The sequence below is a fragment of the Nelumbo lutea genome, chromosome 1 (genome assembly GCF_056320005.1).
Source record: "Nelumbo lutea isolate HS-2025 chromosome 1, American lotus-T2T, whole genome shotgun sequence".
Lineage (NCBI taxonomy): Eukaryota > Viridiplantae > Streptophyta > Magnoliopsida > Proteales > Nelumbonaceae > Nelumbo > Nelumbo lutea.
The window spans coordinates 60360002-60380594 of record NC_142684.1 but is presented as its reverse complement, the minus strand read 5'-3'; the positions used below and the strand labels follow the sequence as shown (position 1 = coordinate 60380594).

General features: G+C 30.4%; 1 long non-coding RNA gene across 1 annotated transcript; it reads left to right on the top strand.

The window, feature by feature from the left end:
- Positions 1–213: 213 nt before the first annotated feature.
- Positions 214–7900, top strand: LOC148874790 (uncharacterized). Its single transcript, XR_016105819.1, has 3 exons — positions 214–606; positions 797–864; positions 7711–7900. It is a non-coding gene; the product is annotated as an uncharacterized LOC148874790 (long non-coding RNA).
- Positions 7901–20593: the final 12693 nt, after the last annotated feature.

The following is a 20593-nucleotide window of genomic DNA, read 5'->3' as shown; positions in this document are numbered from 1 at the left end:
CAATAAACCGACCCAACCCGACCCGTGAACACCCCTAGACATTATATACATTTTAAGTGGCAATTATTAAAATGTCGTTAAAAATATATTTAAATTGCCGCTAAATATATGGTTTTTAAATGGCATTTATTAGTTTGCCATTTAAATCACCTTTAAGTTCCATTACATCAACAAATTTTTTTTAACAATTGATTTCACTTCTACATCAATGCTGTAGATTTAACTACATTGTAGAAATTAACAAAAATTGGCACGTGGATACCAATTTCTTCCCGCGCTCATTCTTCTTCTCTCTGGCAACGCACGTCTCCTCTACCAAAACCGCATTCATCAGAAGTCACCACAGCAGAGAACCCTAATTTTTTCGCTTAAAACTAGTATGTTCTTCTCTCTAGCAACGTACGTCTCTGGGAAACCCCTATTTTAGGTGTTGCCCTCTGTATTCCTGGTCCAATCCTAGAAAAATGCCACCAATCGAAAGGCCCGGCAGAGGAGGGCTTCTCTTCCCATCGTCTTTGCGTCGTACCTTGTCGTAGATGCCCCCTATCATCACTAATCTTCAGTTCAAAGGACAAACTGAAACACCATTGCCATTGTCTCTAGGAGGTAAACCCTTTACCACATCCTTTCTATTTTGACAGAAGCTATGTTTATTGCTTGAATAGGTAGTTTATTAGTTGTGTTTTTTTGGTTTTTCACCTATAGCCGCTTATTGCCGTTTAGTCTATATATTCTCTTTTTGGACTCCTTCGCTTTCACCTATAACCCCTATTTTCCTTCCTCCCCCGTTTTCTAGACCACCACTCTCGAGTGCAGACATATATAATACCGTCCCTACAATCAGTAAGTGCAACATTAATTAAGGTATGATCGATTTTATTTGTGTTATTGTTTTCTTTACTGGTTCTTTATGTTGGAGTAGTCAAGACAATTATCGAGCATTATGTGTTAAAGTTGTTAGGAAGTTCTTCCGTGGTTGCCGTTCTGTAACAATAGTGTTTGTTTAAATACCTTAGTTATCTGTTCATCTACGTGAGAATATTCTTGTCTCTCCATGAGGTTGATTGTATTAGCTCTTATATTCTTTTCTTCAGTAATTGAATAAATGGTTAATCTCTTACGTTGGACCCATTCAACTACAACTATTGTTCTCATGAGAATATAGAAGTTGTTTCTGACAATCTGCTCTAGCCTTGATGCGTAATTCTATGGCTAGACATGGGGGCAGGAAAAATGGGAGCCACATGGTAGGTAGACTGCCCTAGCCTTAATTTCTCTCTTTTAAGCATGAGCCCGTGGGGCATCTGATTTTATCCAAAGAAGAACAAATTCATAGTGGGAAAAGCAGAGTTTGTAAATTTTGAGCTTCTTAAAGAAGTGAGTTGATTTTTTTGGGGTTTCATATCTAAATTTGATCTTTCTTTTAATAAATCTATGCTATTTTGTCATCACTACTGTAAAGAATATGCTATGCACATTTCTAAATAAAGATAAAAGGGTAAAAAGAAAAAACTAAAAAGATGAAGGGACATTTAGATTATAGCACTTTTCCTACTGTACTTATTTTAATGTCTTAATTCATTGATTAAATTTAAAGATTAAAATATCTGAACATTGACATTTGTAAGTATTATATATGATATGATGTTATTAAAATACTCTAATGGCAAGTAATGGCCATTAATTAGTACAGATCTGAAAAGGAAAACGTTTCTCTTTGTCTGTTTCACTCAATAAAGAAACATGTCTCTTTATGGTAGGAAACTCTTCTAATGCAATCAAATGGAGTAAATTTGTTGGAAGAGGACGATGGAATCTCTATTCCACTTCCTGCCCTACCATTTTGATATGGATCCCAAAAGAGCTAAATCATGTGGTAGACAACTTAGTAAGATTGGGAGTGAACTGGGGTACAATGTTAAGTGAGAAGTCATTACACTAGAAATCTTGTGTTGTATAGCTTTGTGATGGACTCATTTTTTTTTTTTCTTTTGATGCCCATCTAGTACATCTCTATTCTATTTTGTAATTGTCCACAGTTTGGAGTCAAGACCAAACACATAAGTACAAAAAAGTCTCTTCTTTCATTTGTTCCAGAACTCCAATAACATATAACATGGAATATAAATGGAGAAGCACACATATTTCCAAAGATCTAAGAGATATTTGATTTTGCTAAATATGGAAAAACTAACAATACTTAATACTAAAATCTGATTTAAAATATCTTCAGGATTGAAGTAAATCTTTAGGCTCATATTATGTGGGTTCCACTTAAGTTGGTAACTAACCTATTGGGCTTTCTAGAATGAGCTTGTTTTTGTATGCCCTGTTCTCAAGTAAAAGACTTAATAGATTCAAGCTTGCTGGTGAAAACTTTTTAGGCCCATGGAATTAGCTGGATTTACATGGTTATATGAAACCCCAATTGCTGTCTTCTTGTGAGATCATAGTTGTCAAGGCATGCCACCTAGGTGACTACATGCATCTGAACTATATTCACTAGTAGGCACCAGCGAGATAGTAGAATCAACCCCAACTTTGTTTTAATGGAAATGGTTCCCACACCTAATGGTGATGATAGAAACGCCATTGCCTTGAGGATGAAAGTTACCTTGTCTCTCATGGTCTTTTTAGTATGATGCATCTGAACTATGTTCACTAGCAGGCACCAACGAGATAATAGAATAGACCCCAACTCTGTTTTAATGGAAATGGTTCCCACAACTAATGGTGATGATAGAAACACCATTGCCCTGTTTTCTTTGAATCACTTTATTGATAAACCAATGGCTGCACCTAGATTTGTAAGCTGACAGATGAGAGGTTGTGTGCATACTATTTGCCTTACCATGAAAACATATCCAGGTTGATCACACATCTAGATGCAGGCATGAAGGAGAAAAGCACAAGTCAGAAAGCTAAAACCTTTACATCCAATGAGTACTTATTATTTGCCTTACCATGTAATTTTTTTTAAACTACAGGCTGCTGAATTTCATTTATAATTTGGTGATGGTGAGCCTAATTATTGTCCTTTTAAATGAAGGTAAATTTTGAAATGTAACTATAGTCTATAACATATTAAGTAGGGTTGATTACTAATAAAGAAATTGTGCTAGAAAAAGAAGAAAATAGAATTCTTGGTTTAGGAATAGCTAGATTCATTAATGCAATGGAACTCAAGATCATGAAGAATTGACCTTATGTGGAAATAAATATTAAGGTCAGAATCTTTTTGAAGCTTCTATTACTAGCTGACTCCTTGTCAACAGCCAGAGGTTGCTGGGCTAGCTTTGCTTGCCTTTAGCCTAGTTCCCTTCTTTTTGTTCCTTTTTGCATCTTTGGCATAGAATGTGCAAATGGAATGTTGAGTGGTCTGTGTGTGGTGATAAAGAGTAGAAGACAAAGAAGTAAGGTGAAGAAGAAAAAGCAGAAAGGAAGGGCTACTAAGAAACCTTGAGCCAGCCGCTTACGTCTATATCTCTTATAATATTACTGTACAAGTACAAGGACAAAGCTCCTTTCAGGTAAATACAATTGTACATAAACTCATGACTACATTTTATTAACCCTAAATTAACTACATGCTATAGTTGGAGGGCCAAACCTCATTTTTCTAAAACAATGGGGGGGGGGGGAGGAAATGTATTACCCCAAACCTATTTTCTGTCAAATCTCTATGTATGTTTTTATTTAATATACACAATTTGTAAGTTTGGAACTCGCATTCTATCCAAATTGATCAAGTCTATTGTATCATGTGGTAAGCTTCTCTCTTATATAAACCATCTCTGGCCTTGTTGACCTTGAACTTGGTGGTTTCTTATGAAGCCCAATATCTTTTTTCCCACTCTAAAACCAGGTTGTGAAACACACCTGCAGTAAATCAGAAAACTATAGAAAAAAGAAAAGAAAGAAAGAAGAAGAGAAGGTTTCAGCAAAAGCTTGTGGAAGAAGAAGAGAAAGGAAGAGAGAAGAGAAGATGTTTGATCCCTTCTCAATCTCCTCAAGATATCTTTTATTTCTCAATCTAAAACTGAGTACAATTCCTTAGATTCCCTTAATAGGGCGGCCAGCACCAAAGAACTAATAAAACAAACAAAAAGAGGTTCATAACTAAGGCCCATAACTAAAAGAACATAAACTTAAAACATAACTTAAAAGGAATAAAATCACTAAGGTCGATTCGCCCTATTCTCTCTACAAATAAATTGCGAAATTTTGTCTCTTCTAAATCCTTCACTGTACCCCCAGTCTCTCTTCTGTTATACATTTTCCATATTTAGAACAATTCTGTAAAAAATCAATGGAGTTATCTTAGGTTTTATAAGTTAAGAAAACCGAATTGTGGTCTACTGAGAACTGTTGTAAGTTGTAACTTAGGTTTTATCATGGCACATTTATGCCACTTTATAGTTTAATTAAGAAGTTAAGTTTGATTACACTACAAGTGGCGCTTGATCTTATCCCTAGAAAATTCATCCATGTGGACTTTTTCCTTTTCATATTCCTTTTGCATTTCATATTATTCTATGGCTATATTTTTAAAGGTGGAAAATGCTGTAGAATAGGGACTTGACTGATGGTATTGAGTTGATCCATTTTCATTTACTTTACATTCAACTTTGAAACTTCAAAGTTTTACCAGAATTTTACTTGTAATTACAATACTTATATGTTATTGATAGAAAAATTGCTGGACATAATATCCTTTTGTGATGTCAGGTGTAACCTATAACTTGTAAATTTACCAAGTTATTTTTTTCTCACTTTTTTGTTCTGTATAATGTTTATTTTTTTATTTCATGTTACTATCATTTACGAACCTTCCAAATGTAGTTCTTCAAAACCATTTGCTTCTATTTATCTCTTTTTCTTTCTTTCCTTTGTTTAAGAGCTGGAAGTGAATGCCATCCATGCTTAAATTAACTGATTGCTCCTGTTTATTTCATTTTTTTTGGTTTATTATAAAGGCCATTACCCAATGTTCACCCATGCTATCTGTGGTTTGTGAGTGTGCTGGATATCAACCTAACCTTTACTGTTGTCAAAGTAGTTGCTCTTAGACTTGAGCTTGCATTCTCATGCTTGTCATCCCATTGTTTTACTATTACACTAAGCAATAACCCCATGTTGGTGTATTTTTATTGTTTATTGGTAAAATAAATATGCATTAGAGTTACATTGAAAATGGTTTTCTCAGGGCACTGAAGAAGCTGAGGAGATATGGCATTGCTAGTATTTTGCCATATGGGCTACTGAATACTGTTTATTATCTTACGACATTTCTCTTTGTCTAGTGAGTCGAAATTGATACCTTTATCTTGATAACTTGGTCCATGGCATAACAATTTGATCTTGTGGTATTTGACAATGTCAAAGAATCTACTAATTTTAGTTTTCAGCTATGATGCCTAGTTTTGGATATGGATACAGTCATGGATACGGGAAACTGAGAAGCAACTCTCCATTTCCTAGAATCCAGGACACAGATATGGGTACCATTATCCCATTTAATGTGCTTATTTAGTGCCTTTGTATCTTCAATGATAGTTTTGAAATCTCCTATATCATATGCCCGTATTTCGAAGCACCCACTTTGTTCTTTTTACCCATGCCATTATAACCATGGTATCTCTCTCCACCTGTAAATCTTTGATATTGGGAGATTTGGCCAACCTTAGACCTGGTTCCAATGCCCATAATTCTGCTCTAATGGAGTCCCCAACCCCCTTTGGACCCGAGTAGATTGCTTGAATGTTTCCTCAAATTCCTTCCTAATTTCTGAAAACACCCTTATACCAAATGGCCCCTGTTTCTTAGGCTTCATTAATCAATGTTCAACTAAAGTCTTAATAGTGGGCAGTCACCATATCTGATTCTGCTTGGGGTTAGCTGATGAAGAGGACGCCATAATCAACCAATTTCTACATATATCCTCCATCATGAAATGGTGAAAACGTCTAAAGTTTTCAAACAATGCCTGTCTTCACCAAAATTTTTCCATAACAACTTCTTTGGTCCACTTCTCTCGGAAAATTCTTGAGTTTCTTTTGTCCCAAATGCACAAAGAGTGGTAGTTCTGACACATCTCCACATTATTTTGCCTTTGCCTTTTTTTCTAGGAGGCAAGTAAAAGGAGGGTGCAAGAAACTCTGTAGGTCTGAAGGGGGTGTCCACCTGCATCCAAATAAAGAGAAGAAAAACTTCAAAATGTTGTTAGCAAATTGATAGTTGATTAGTAAATGGAAAGACTTTCACCACTTGCCTTGCAGAAAATGCAAAATGTGTGGGGAGAAAAGGCAATAGGGTTTTCTCCTTAGGAGATTCTCATAGGTATCGATCTTATCATGCAAGACTTCCCAGCAAAACCCATTTTAGGGCGGGGGGGGGATGGGACCTCTCCAAATGGAGGAAATAGGGCAAGACAAAATGGGAGAGACAAATGGAGGAAGGCAATCAGGGCAGCAACTGTCTAGACAAATTGGGAAGAATGAAATGAAGGAATACTCAAGGAAAGGTACAGGACCCTAGAAGTTGTCGTAGACAACATCAAGACAAAAACAACTCACTTGGTAAAAAGTTTTGAAGCATTTCAAATGTTCACAGTAGTTGATATCATTATGGCTTAGTTTGAAGTAGCAAGCTCTTCCACTGCAAAAGACAAAGTAATAATGGATTGGAAGTTCCCTCCAATTAAAATCAAACAGAACTTTGATGGAAGTTCATTGGGAAATCTAAGATTGTCAGGTATTGGAGGTGTATTCAGGGATGCAATGGGAAAAGTGGTGGCTTTATTCTCTGGGCCAATTTGACTGGAGGACTCTGCAAGAACAGAAGTGTTGGCCTTACTGTAAGGCTTGAAGTTAGCTAAGCAATGTGGCTTCTACCATGTGAAAATTGAGGATAATTTAAATTTGGTAATCTCATGGATGAACGACAGCAGTCCAGGTGTGTGGATCCATAGACATGTTAAAGGAATTAGAGCAGCAGTTTTATGGGTAAAGAGAACATCAAATGCGATGGCTGATTTGGGCTGTCTAATTTGTAAAGGGGGTAATTATACTTGTAGCAGAAATTCATTGTAATATTTGACATTTATCAAAAAAAAAATCATTGTAATATTTACTAATTAATCTTAATGAAATGAAACTATGATGAAAAACAAAAAGGGTTTTGTGAAAAGCTTCAAAGGAGTTTGATATCAGTCTAAACAAGAAAAAATAGAGAGAACATACCTACTTGATCAAGAAGAAAAAGTAGAAGAAGAATATAGAAGAGAGGGGAGAAGAGGGAAGGAGAAGAATTGATGAACATATCATGGGTCTCAATGTGACTTTCAGCTTGTTAAGAGGAAACTATAAAAATGCCTTAGGAACTCCTTTAGTAAAGATATTTGCCCACTATTGATCTGGCATCACTAATGGAATGCATATATCAACAACTTTATCTTGAATGAAGTGATGATCAACCTTGATGTGTTTTGTCCTGTCGACTTTACAAGGTTGTGTGCAACTAGATGTTTGCAGTGCTTCTAAACGGTACTCATCTAGTTGGAACACTGACTTTTTTTCCAATTCTTAGCCATCTGTTATTATATGGTGCTCATCTAAACGGTACTTATCTATCTCTCAGCCATCTATTATTAGATCCAAAGATATAATATTATATCTAGTTTTTATTAAGAAGATGTATTTGTTTTTTCAGGAAATTGTTAACATGGAGGGTATTGAAGGATGAAGACTTTTGGACATCATAGAGCGAAATGATTTTTTTTGTTATATTTTTTGTTAGTTTTTGGACTATCCATTATGGATCTATTATCTGAAAGTGACAATTGTATATATAAACATTTTATGATAATTTCTTTTATATGAAAATGGTTTATTTGGTTAAATTGCATAATTAATTGATTTTTTAATTAAATATATAATATGCATTTGATTTAAAGGGCATGATGAAATTAATATTTATTGATACAGGTTCATTTACCATTATATAATAAGCAACATCTTTTTTGTTGCTTCATTTTTTTTTATTTTTAGCATGCATGTATGAATATGTTTATACACTTAGTGGCGCTTGTAAATGCCCCTAAATCCTAAATGAATAGAATGATTAAGACTTTTTAGTGGCAACTATAAATGCCACAATACAGATAAATATTTTATGACATTTAAAAATGCCGCTATATAAAAAAATAAATGTTATTATATTGTTATTACTAGCTTTTATGGTAACCTTCTAGTGGCACTTATAATTGCCATTATAGTCGTTTTTCAGTGGCACTACAAATTGCCACTAAATGTGCCAATAAATGCCATTATTAAATTTAAAAATGGTATTTTAAATTGCCACTAAAGGATGAATAAAACGTCACTAAAAATAGTTTTTATAGGCATTTATATAAACGTCACTAAAATTTTGATAAACGCCATTGAAAGTAAGTTTTATTGGCATTTATTTAAGTGCCACTAAAAATCGGATAAACGCCACTAAAACTTTTATCGACTCAAATATCGGTGGTGTAATTTGAAAACGCCACAATAGCCTTTAGTGGTGTTTTTACCTAACTTTAGTGTCATTTTTAAATGCTGCTAAAAATCACTTTTCCTGTAGTGCCCGTTTGGACATATTATATTCAAACAACTAGTGGGAACACGTGTGATGCATATAAAAATCTAAAAGATTGAATAATTTTATTTACTATTAATTAATTAATAAACTAATAATCAATATTTGTTATTAATTAACTAAAAATATTCAAATTTATTGTTAATATTTAAAATTTTAATAATTGTAGCTTTCATTTAATGTTGATTTATAGAAAATAATTATTGTTAATTTATTATGAACAAATATTTTTTAATAAGTTTAATTTTATTAGTCATTTATCGTAATTTTAATAACTTTTATTATATTTTTTACAATTATATAGGAATGGCAACGGGGAGACAAAGGCACCCCATCCCTGTCCCCGCCTCATAGTCAAGACACTCTACCCCATCCCCACCCTGTCCCTAGTGTCGAGTGGGTTCGGGGCAAGGCATCCACTCCCCACTAGGGGCAGGGAATATCAAATTTCCCAACCTTGATCCTAGTGTCGGGCAAGTTTAGGGAAAGACACCCACTCTTCATCAAGGATGGGGAATCCGTGAATTTTCTCGACCTCGTCCAATTCAACTTGATGACAAAAAATGATCAAAATGTTATATTGAGTATTAGCAACATTGCAAATTTCTAAAAGTGCACTAAACTGTCTTTAATTTTCAAAAACATAATTTTATGAAAATTTTGGAAGCTTTATTACATTCTTGTAATTTTGAAAATTTATTCAAATCTATTTTTAAATTGTTATTACATAATTTATTTTTTAAATGGTTTACTTACAGAATTACACAAATTTATCTTATATTTTCTAATATAAATTAATCAATAATTTATTTTTCCAATATTATGCTAATTTATCTTAATTATTTGTGTGATTATTGGTTCAAATTACACTTTTCCCTTTCCCATACACATTTATCTTTAATAATATTCAATACTTTATAGCGAAAATTACATAATTTTTCAATAGCTTTCCTAAATCTATCAAATGTAACAAGTTTTCCTAAAATTTCTAAAATATTCCAATAATTTTCATTAATTATTTAATAAATTTTAAATAAACTTTCAAAATTTTTCCAAAAGTACAATGTTATATCTTTTACTTTCCAAAATGTTATTTTATGAAAATCTTTGAAAAAATTATAACATTTGTATAATTATGGAGATTTATTTTTATTAAGTAGTTTAGTAACAAAATTACACTAATTTATCTTTTATTTTCCAATATAAATTAATTAATAATTTCATTTTCCAACATTATAATATTTCATTCCCTCATCTCATCTGAGTTTAGTTATTAACTATAATAAGAACAATAACTAAAATTTTACACTTTTTTTATCATTGTTAAATATAATTCTCAATTTTATAGAAATTAGTTAATGAGTTTTCAATTTCTATAAAATATTGTTAATTAACATGAATATAACAGTATTTACCCAAAATGCCTTAAAAAGTCATGATGAATTAATTAATAATAGTATTTATTAATTTTTGATAATTTATTAATCGTACTAATATGAATATTTAATTTTTGTAATTTACTAATTGTATTTATTAACTTTTGGAAATAATACTATTTAATAATAGTTGAATATGGGTTGGATTAAATATTAACCGTATTTAATATTTTAAATGAGAGAGAGTGGATATAGATTGGGGGGAGAGATTTTAGGAATTAATTAAGGAGTGTGGTAACATGATAGTTACTAATGACTTAGAGGAGATATCTTAGGAGAGAGATTTTATGAATATTTATAGGCAGTTGGGTTGGGAATGGTGACATGACTTAATGGGAGTAGTGGGAAGGGGAGTGGAGAGAGTGTCAAGGAGAATGCAAGGTGGGGGTAATGGAGCAAGGATAGGCATGTTGACATGGACCATCTTGTTGTACATATATATATATATATATATATATATATATATACTAGCAGGGACTCGTGCTATGCAAGAGCTTTGTTAAGCGAAAGTTAAACAAAAGATATACATAGGAATATATAATTGTTTTATATTTTAACATTTTAATAACCATTCCGATCGAACTCGACCCAAGTTTGTCGATTTTCTAGTATTTTTTATCGTCTTTGGTTTAGTAATTTTCTAACTCAACCAAGTTAAGTCAGTTTCAATTTGGCCATTTGTAAATCGACCAAAATTAAACCAATCCGATCATAGATATATTAATATTTTATATTTTAAATATAATTTTTTTTAATATAGAAAAGTGGGAAATTCCCATGTTTCTTAATCTAAAATATTTTATATCATAAATTTACTTTTTTTAATTTTTTTAATAATACAACTATAATTTATTAAATTTAAATTTAATTTTTAAGTTTAAGTCTTTTGAATAAACAAACCAAACCGCAAATAGGCCCAAATTGATACAACTCGAGTTGGTGGGTTTTCCCTAATGGTCAATCAATTTTGAGTGACAAATTCCCGACCTAACTAGGTCGTTTTGGTTGGCGAAACAGCCTATAGTCTAACTGAACCAATCCTTGAACACTCATAATTTTAGCTAATTAAATTAATGGTCTAATCTCTAATAAATAATAACAGTTTAATCTCCAATAATTATTGAAAATTTATAGCAAAAATACACAACAATTGAAAATAAATTTATAATGAAAACACAATAGATATTTAATAAAAATACAATAATTACAAAAATACAATAAATACTTAAAATATATTAAATTAGTCAATAAATAGTGTAATCTCAAATATAGTTTAATCTCTAATAAATATTAATCAATAAATTATAAAAATACATAATTACTAAAAATAAATTTATAACAAAAATACAATAAATATGATAAATTAAATTTCAAAAGTTAAATAATAGTTGTTTAATCTCCAATAATTATTGATAATTTACTGTTAAATAAAAAACAAAAATTCATTTATAAATCATTATTGAAAACATATTTATCAAAAAATACAATAAATAATTTGTAAAAATAAAGTAAACATTAATTTTTGTATATATAAATATATAATGAATATATACTATTATTGTAAATTTATTACAAAAAAAATATTGATTTTTTGAAAGTTATTTTTTATAATTACTAATTGATATAAGTGAAATTAGTTATTTACAATATTATTTACTGAATTTTATAATCTGTAAAATTATAATTAGTAATATTATTTCATAATTCGTCATTAATTTTTAATATTTTAAATTATTATTAATATGAATGTTATAAAATCTATTATAATTGTTTTTCTACTTTTAAGATTTTTAAAATTTATTACATAATTTTTATATTTAAATATTTAAATATTATGTAAAATATTTATAAATTTTTATCGCTTGAATTTTATTTATTTTAATGTTATTGTGTAATATTAAATATTTTGTTATATAATTATTTAGCTACTTTTAATGTTTTGTTATTTAAGATATTTAGTTATTGAAATATTTAAATAATGCTTTATTTTTTTAATGTTAAATTTTTATTATTTGAATAAAATTTAAGTTGAATAATTTGTACAATTATAATTTATATTGATATTACATAATTTCATGATGAATTTTGTGAAAATATAGAATTATTAATAATATAAATATTATTAAATATATTATAATTAATTTTGGTATTTTGAATAAATATTTTAAAGTTAGTATATAATTTCGTTATTATATTTAAATAATTCTGAATTTTTTTAATTGAAACTTTCTTTAGATAGATGTAGATAAAAGGTGTGGTAGAGGATAAATAGGAATTAGAAATAGTTTAGGAGGGATCTCTCTACTAAATTAGAGATAATTTAAGAGATAAATAGGAGTTTGAGATAATTTAAGAGATAAATAGGAATTACAGACAATTTAGGAGAAAGTGGGGAAAGTAGTGCCAATTGGCTAAACATTAGAAAAGCAAATCTTTCTTTTTTATGGTTGTTAGAAATAGTTAAGACTATGTTATTTCCTTATTGATTTAATGGGTAATTATGTGGAATTAAAAAATAAAAATTTCAAAAGAACAAGAAATTAGGAAGGGGGTTTTGGAGCAAGGAGAGGCATGATGACATGGATTGTCATGTTATATATGTAGATAGATATATAAATGTGACATGTACATTCAAATGGAATTATATGATCTTTATCTATTACCTTTCAAGTTATAAACCTGTGGCTACCTGACTTGGAGGGGAAACAGAATGATTGTATGGATATGGATGAAGTCACCACCTAAATTTTTGGAATTGAGAATTTAGGAAAATCCAGGATTTTTTAAGAAAAACAATTTGTTTTCTTAGTGACTTGTTGTCCAATGGGGATGAGATTCTTAGGGTCTGGGGACCAAGGTACGGTGTGGGAAGGTGTTAGGCACCCCATACACGCACGACTGAATCGGCTTCTACTTCACCAATATTCCAAGGAAGACTTAGCGTTTGTTTGGAACCGTTGTTGTTGCTCCAGAAAATGACACCACATCAATGCCATATAGGAAAAAATGGTACTACATAAAACAACTACATGTTTGGAACCTTTTTTCCATAGAAAACGGTGTTCTAAGCCACACATTGGAAATTGGGAATGCATGGCTTGGAACAATGCCAAATTTGGTGTTTCCTGGAGTTGTAGCTCGTTGTTGCCAACATGGCAGTAATGTGGCAGTGGATAATGGGTAAAAGTACAAAAAACGTTTCTTGGAGCATTGGTACCAAACAAAAAAAAATTGTTGTTTCTCCAAGAAACGTCCTACTTGGCAGCAACAATTCCAAACAAAAAAAAAATGCATCATTTTTCTAAGAAAACGGTGCTCCAAGCCACACTTCAGCAACACCATGCTGCAACTGTAGCATTGTTGCCAAACATATACTTAATAAATTTGGGCTTAAAAAGAGAAATTACCTAACTGATAGTAGGAAAAAAAGGTTTACCATAAACAACAAGATAATGCTAGAAAGGAGAAAAGCAATTAAGAAAAGAATGGATAAAATAAATTATTTAATTAAACTAACGATCCAAACAATTTCCAAATTGCAAGAAAAAAAGACTAAATCAACAAAAGACTAATTAATGAACTAAGACAAAGATTTGAAAACTACTGAAACTAGCTAGCTATATATGTTGGAATTGTGAGAAGCAATATAAAAAAGTAGATATACATATATTCTAAAACATGTATTGGATTCTGTGCCTAAGTATCCAATGACTATGTGAATGGTGACCATGGATGGAGGGATTTGGAATGAACTCACTTACTTGTGAGATTGTCCTATTACTAAATGTTTGATGCATGGTATGAATGGTGAGGACATCTAATAGATCTTTATCTACCATGGTGGACTTTAACCAGTTGAGGTGATAGATCATTAACTTCTGCAACTTCCATCATGAACTCGTCCCGAAGGTGATAGATCATTAACTTCTACAACCTCCAACGAGAGCTCATCCCGGTCTAAATGGTAGACTGAGAGTTTGATTCCACCACCAAATTTTTGTCCAGCCATGACCCATTGCAAAATGTAATCATTCTCTAATATCTCATAACTAAGCAATGGCAACGGGGGAGGTTCAGGGTGGGGATCATATTCCCCGTGCCCGCCCCCAATTCTGAAATTAACCCACATCCCCAATCCTCGCTAGGGATAAAATTTGTCCATCCCCGATCCCCGACGGGATGGGTTCCCCGTGGGGACCTGAATCCCTAAACTTTTTTTAGATATTAGTATTTTTTTTGTAAAATAATTTTACTTAAAAGAAATAAAAATTTTAAATTATAAATAATATTTTAAATATGTTTTGATATATATAATAAAATAATGTAAATTTAATATAAATAACATATAAATATATAAATATATAATCGGGATCGAGGTGGGGTGGAGACCTCAATCTCCATCCCTGTCGCCGACCCCGACTTGGGATTCCTATTAATCCTCGTCCCTGCCCCGCCAAAACAATGGGGTCAGGGAAGTTGGGTCCCATCGAGGATGGGGGAAATTGCTATCCCTAACTTCAATAGCAATAGTCTATGCCATAAAAATAGGTTATATGTTGTCGTCTAGAAAACGTTTCCTGTGACTTTGTTGCAACAACCCACAATGAAAATGTGAAACTGATGTGATGCATTAATATATTATAAATGTTGACATGTTCACATTATATACAGGGGTCTTTGGACTGTTGCAGTCATAGGAAATGTGATCTCCTAAAGACACACTGTTGTAGCTCAATGATGTAACATGGGACAGGTTCCAAGTTTTTACCATCTGCATGTGGTGTGGACTTGAGATTTGGGTGTTCATTATATGGTTACACTATCAATATGTACCAAACCAAATTGAAATTGGTGGTTTGGTTTGGTCTAGCCTTAAAATGGTTTGGTTTTCTTTAGTTTGATTTTCTAGATTTTAGAAAGCATATCAAATCGTAAATTGTATTACACTAAATTATTAATAATATTTATTAATGTATATAATATATTTATCTATACTACCTATAAAAGTGTGAATAGGTGTTCACAGCTTCTGGAATTTCCATTTACAACAAATGCCCTTTCTCTAAAGTTCGAATTGGAAAACCAGGCAATATTGTTATTTTACATCTTTATTTAATATTGCTTATTTAATAAAAAGACAAAAAAAATTACTTCTTTTGTTCAATAATTGAAAAATAAGTTATAGCAAAAATGTCATTTTACATTTTTCATTTAATGCTTATTTATACTATTATTAAAAGTGTGAATAATGGTGTGAAACTTTTATTTGACTAAATTACCCCGATTTTTAAACTTGGTCCTTTTCTAATTTTATGGATGAAAATGTAATTTTAGAAGCCACTTTTCTCCTCATTCTAATCCCCTTCAATAAGTATCATATTTGAAGTATTAAATCCCATTATAACATTCATTGACTCTTTTTATTGACTACAATACTCCTATTTTTGAATTTGGTCCCTTTGTAATTGCAAGGGTACAAAATGTAATTTGAACTACAACATTTGTCCTCATTCAATTCCCTCTCATTAAGTCTTATGTTAGGGTATTAATTCCCATTATTTTATTGAATCCTTTATTTAAGATATTATTTTCATAAAATAAAAATAAATAAATTCTATCAATTAGATCTACATCCAATATGGTTAACAATATAAAATATTTGTTTTTTAAAATTTACCCAATAATGAAACCTTGTTTCCATCATGGTGGTGAGTAGAAATTCAACCATCTAGATCAAGTGGGCTAATCCATGATGTTATAATTAAATAAAAAACATTTAAAATATAAATAAAATAACAAATATATAAAAATTGGGCACATCTCTAATGTTATATATGTAATCATATTAAAGAAAAATAAGTGTTGTAGATAATAATTATTCTTATTGATGTTGGAATGAAATATATATTTAAAACCAATCCAAAAATAAAAATTATTTTTATGGTGGTGAGTTAAAAATTTAACCTTTTTAAGTCAAATGTGCTAACCCTTGATATCATAATTAAATAAATATTCAAAGATATAAAAAACACAAAAACATTATCTAATAATATAAAATTTTGTAAATAACATTTAGAAAACTATATAATATTTTATATTAATCATATTAAAGAAAAATAAGTGCAATAAATAATAATTGCTCTATTGATGTTGGAAGTAAAATAGAAAATTTAATATCAACCAAAAAATAAAGTTGTTTTTTGGGTGGTGGGTCAACAATTAAACCTTTTGAGTCATATGTGTCAACCATTGATTCTATAATTAAATAATAAAAATATAAAAGATCAAAATATAAAAATATGAAAAAAATAGAAACTTTATATAAAACATTTGGACACATCTCTAATATCTTATATTAATTATATGAAAATTAGACACGACAAATAAGAATTGTTTTTAACTTTTTATTGATGATATAAATAAAATATAAAATTCCAAACTAACCCAAAAGTGAAATTGTTTTTTTGTTTGGTGGTAGATCAGCTCAACATTTCAGGTCAAATGTGTTAATTCTTGAAGCTACAATTAAATAGTGAAATTTTAAAAAGATAAAAACAAACAAAATATTTAAATTATGTAGAAAACATTTAGGCATATTTCTATACTATTGAGCCATAATAAGTTTTACAAATAATAATAATTTTTAGACACAAAAATATAAAAAATTGTAGAAAATTTTGGAAACATATTATATACTATCATCATCATCAGAAAATTTGTCACATGCAAAGCATGTACACATACTAGTACTACTGTTAAAAGTGTAAATGAGTGTGGAACTTTTCTTTGACTAAAATACCATAATTTTTTAATTTGGTTCCTCTCTCATTTGAAGGTACAAAATGTAATTTGAACTACTACTTTTTACCTCATTCAATTCCCTCTCATTAAGGCTTATATCTGGGGTATTAAGTCTCATTCAATTGAATTCTATATTTAAGTTATTCTTTTTACCAATAAATTGCTATTAGAACTATATCAATACTTTTAATGATATAAAATACATGTTTTTTTTAATTGATGTAAAAACAAAATCATTCTTCCATGATGTCATAATTAAATAGAAACTTTTAAAATATAAATAAATAAAAATATAGAAAAATTGGGCATATAACTAATATTTTCTATTAATCAGATTAAAGAAAAATAAGTGTGATATATAATAATTATTCTTATTGATGTGGGAATGAATATAAATTTAAAACAATCCAAAAGTACAAATTATTTTTGTGGTAATGGGTTAACAATTCTACCTTTTGAGTCAAATATGTATCATCCCTTGATCTTATAATTAAGTAAAAACAAAAAATGATGAAAAATGCAAAAACATTAAGTAATAATATAAGAATTGTGTAAAAAAATATTTAAGCACTGTATAATATTTAATGAAAAATACATGTAATAAATAATAGTTGTTTTATTGATGTTGAGAATAAAATGTAAAATTTAAAACTGACCCAAAAATGAAATTGTTTTCGTGGTGGCGGGTTAAAGTTCAACCTGTTAGGTCATATGCACTAACCATTGATCTCCTAATTAAATAATAAAAATTAAAAAAAAGAAAAAAATATATAAATTTTTTTAGAAAACAGTTGGACAAATCTCTAATATTTTATATTAATCATATTAAAAGTTAAACACTATAAACAAAAGGTGTTTTAAACTTTTTAGATGAAGGATATAAAATAAAAAATTTAAAATTAATCCAAAAGTGAAATTGTTTTCTTGATTGGTGGTAGATCAATAATTCAACCTTTCACGTCAAATGTATCTCCATGTGAAGTCATAGTTAAATAATAAAAGTAAAAAAAAAAAAGATGAAAACATAGAAGAAATATAAAAAATATATATAAATTATGTAGAAAACATTTGGGCATTATGTAATTAACAATATTAAAGAAAAATAAGTACGTAAAAGAATTATTATTTTTATTGATGACAGAAATAAAATAAAAATTCAAAACCAACCCAAAAATGTAGTTGTTTTCCTGTATGGTGGTGATGAAAAATTAAACCATTAGGTTAAATGTATCAATCATTGATTCCATAATTAAATAATAAGAAAATTAAAAACGATGAAAACACACAAAAGTATAAAAATACTAAAAAATATTGTAAATTACATTTGATCTCTATTGTCGTATTTTCATCATATTAAACAAAAAAAAAGTGTGACAAATAATAATAGTTTTTATAGACATGTAAACATTAAAAATTATAAAAAAAATTGAAAACATATAATTTACCATCATCATCATCCACATGCAAAGCACGTACACACTTACTAGCAATAGCAATAGATGGCATGTATATATTCATAAAAAAATTACCACATGAATATATGAATGCATGTATATATTCATAACATTTCATACATTATTATTCTTTGTTTCAATTTTTAACTTGTAATTTGAGAAAGTATTAATGTCATTTATATAATAGCAATAGATGGCACTTGCTAGCGTTTCAAGTTGATATTGAATTATATTTGTAATTTTTTAAGGAATGCATGTTATTTAGGATTTCTAATTAGGTAAAGCCCAATAGAATGGCCCAAACCATATTAGAAACTGGATCAAACTGTAATAATATGGTTTGACCTGCTTTGGTTTCTTTACTAAAATGGTTTGGTTTTGTCTAAAAATTTTTCAAACCATAATTTATTGGTTTGGTCTAAAAACTTCTCCAAATCGAATCATAAACATCCCAAGATGAGGAAAGCCAATGGCCTGCAACTAACATATTCCACGCACATAGTAGTAACAGTGTTATTGTACATTAAAAAAAGAAAACTGATGGGTTTGAAAAACTATTTCATTGTGAAATTTCCACATTACTCACATTATATAACAAAAATACGTCTTTTTTGCTTATTAGTTTGAGCAAGGTTTTCATGTATACATACTATAAGATTCATATTAGGGTAAATGTTAAATTTAAAATATTGCCAAATTTGATTGTTTGAAGGACAATGTTGAAAAATATGAGCAATGGTTTCATCACTTTGGTCATAGAAAACTATATTCCACAAATATTTGTAAGTTCTCGTGACAAAATTATACATTGTAGGAAGTTTTTTCCCCAAATAACCAAATAAAGAACCAAATCCTAATTGACTAGGGTCGTCCATATAAGCTTAACAACTAGGTTTTGAGTAGTACTTCTATTAGACAGGAAGAGATATGATAACTTAACTATAACTTCTCTATATTTGACTGCTTTCCAAATTCATTATCCTCAAAACTGTTACAAGGAGGAAAAGAGGAATTGCTCTCATTCACTAAAGAGTCTAAAATGTTTGAATTAGAATGATAAATCTCATAACTCACTTCAGCCATGATCTTTTGTTGTATTTATATTACAAGAGTTTTGAGCACAGAGGAAGCTTTACATTGATAGAGAACAACTGTTAAGAGGTTGTAAAGAGAGAGAGTTTGCGGGTGAGTGTAAGGTCATCATCATTTAGGCATTGGTTATGTGAGTTTATATTGGCATTTAAGATGACGTGGCAATGGTTAGGCTTATCAGCCCCCCTATAGCAAAGTGTGGGAGAGTCCACGTGAAGTTTGGTGTTGGCATGGAATACAAGTGTAATTTGGATTAGCGGAATGCGATGGTTGTTCAATAAGTTGTGGAACCAAAGATAACACTCCATGCCAATAATAAATTCATGGGTCTTGAGAAGTGTGGGGCCCATGTATTTTTGTTACTGATGTAGAGAGTTATCATTGGTTCCACAGCTTACTGAACAACTATTGTGTTTAGCTAATCCCTTCTCACATGAGTAGAGATGTATCGAACTAGGGTGATCCAAACATTTTGGTGAAGATGTTAGTTGATTGGTCACTAGTGGAGATATATCGAACTTCTAACTCCTTGGAGGTAATACTTTCCCACATAAAGTGGTAATCAATTTCAATATGTTTGGTGTGGGCATGAAACATGGGTTGACAAAAAGGTATGAAGAGTCAATATTGTCACACCATGGTACTGGTGGACGGGAGAGTGAAATACCAAACCTACTTAAAAGAGAGCGAATCCATAGCAATTTAGACCATGTTTGGTTCACTGCTATGGGCCTCATTCTCTTAATTCTTGTTCATTCTACGCAAGAATGGGCAAGAATGAATAATATTAGAGTGTTTGGTCACAAAATTCTTGCCAAGGGCCACATTCTTTTTAGAATGAAAAATCAGCCCCATAGCACAAAAATTGACTAGCCTGCAACATGAAAAATAATCATGCCTGGGAATGGCAACATGGCGGGTTTGGGGCAGGGCACCCCCTCCTCGTCCCCGCCTTAAAGTCATGATACCTTGCCTTGTACTCACCTCGTCCCTGGTGGCGGGGCGGGTTCGAGGCAGGGCATCCATTCCCCATCGGGTACGGGGAATCCCCGAATTTTCCCCGCTCCAAGGCAATTACTTAACAATTATCTATTTTATGGACAATTTATACATATGATATAGGAATTTGGGGGTATTTTAGAATTGAACTATAAAATACTTTAGGGGTAATTC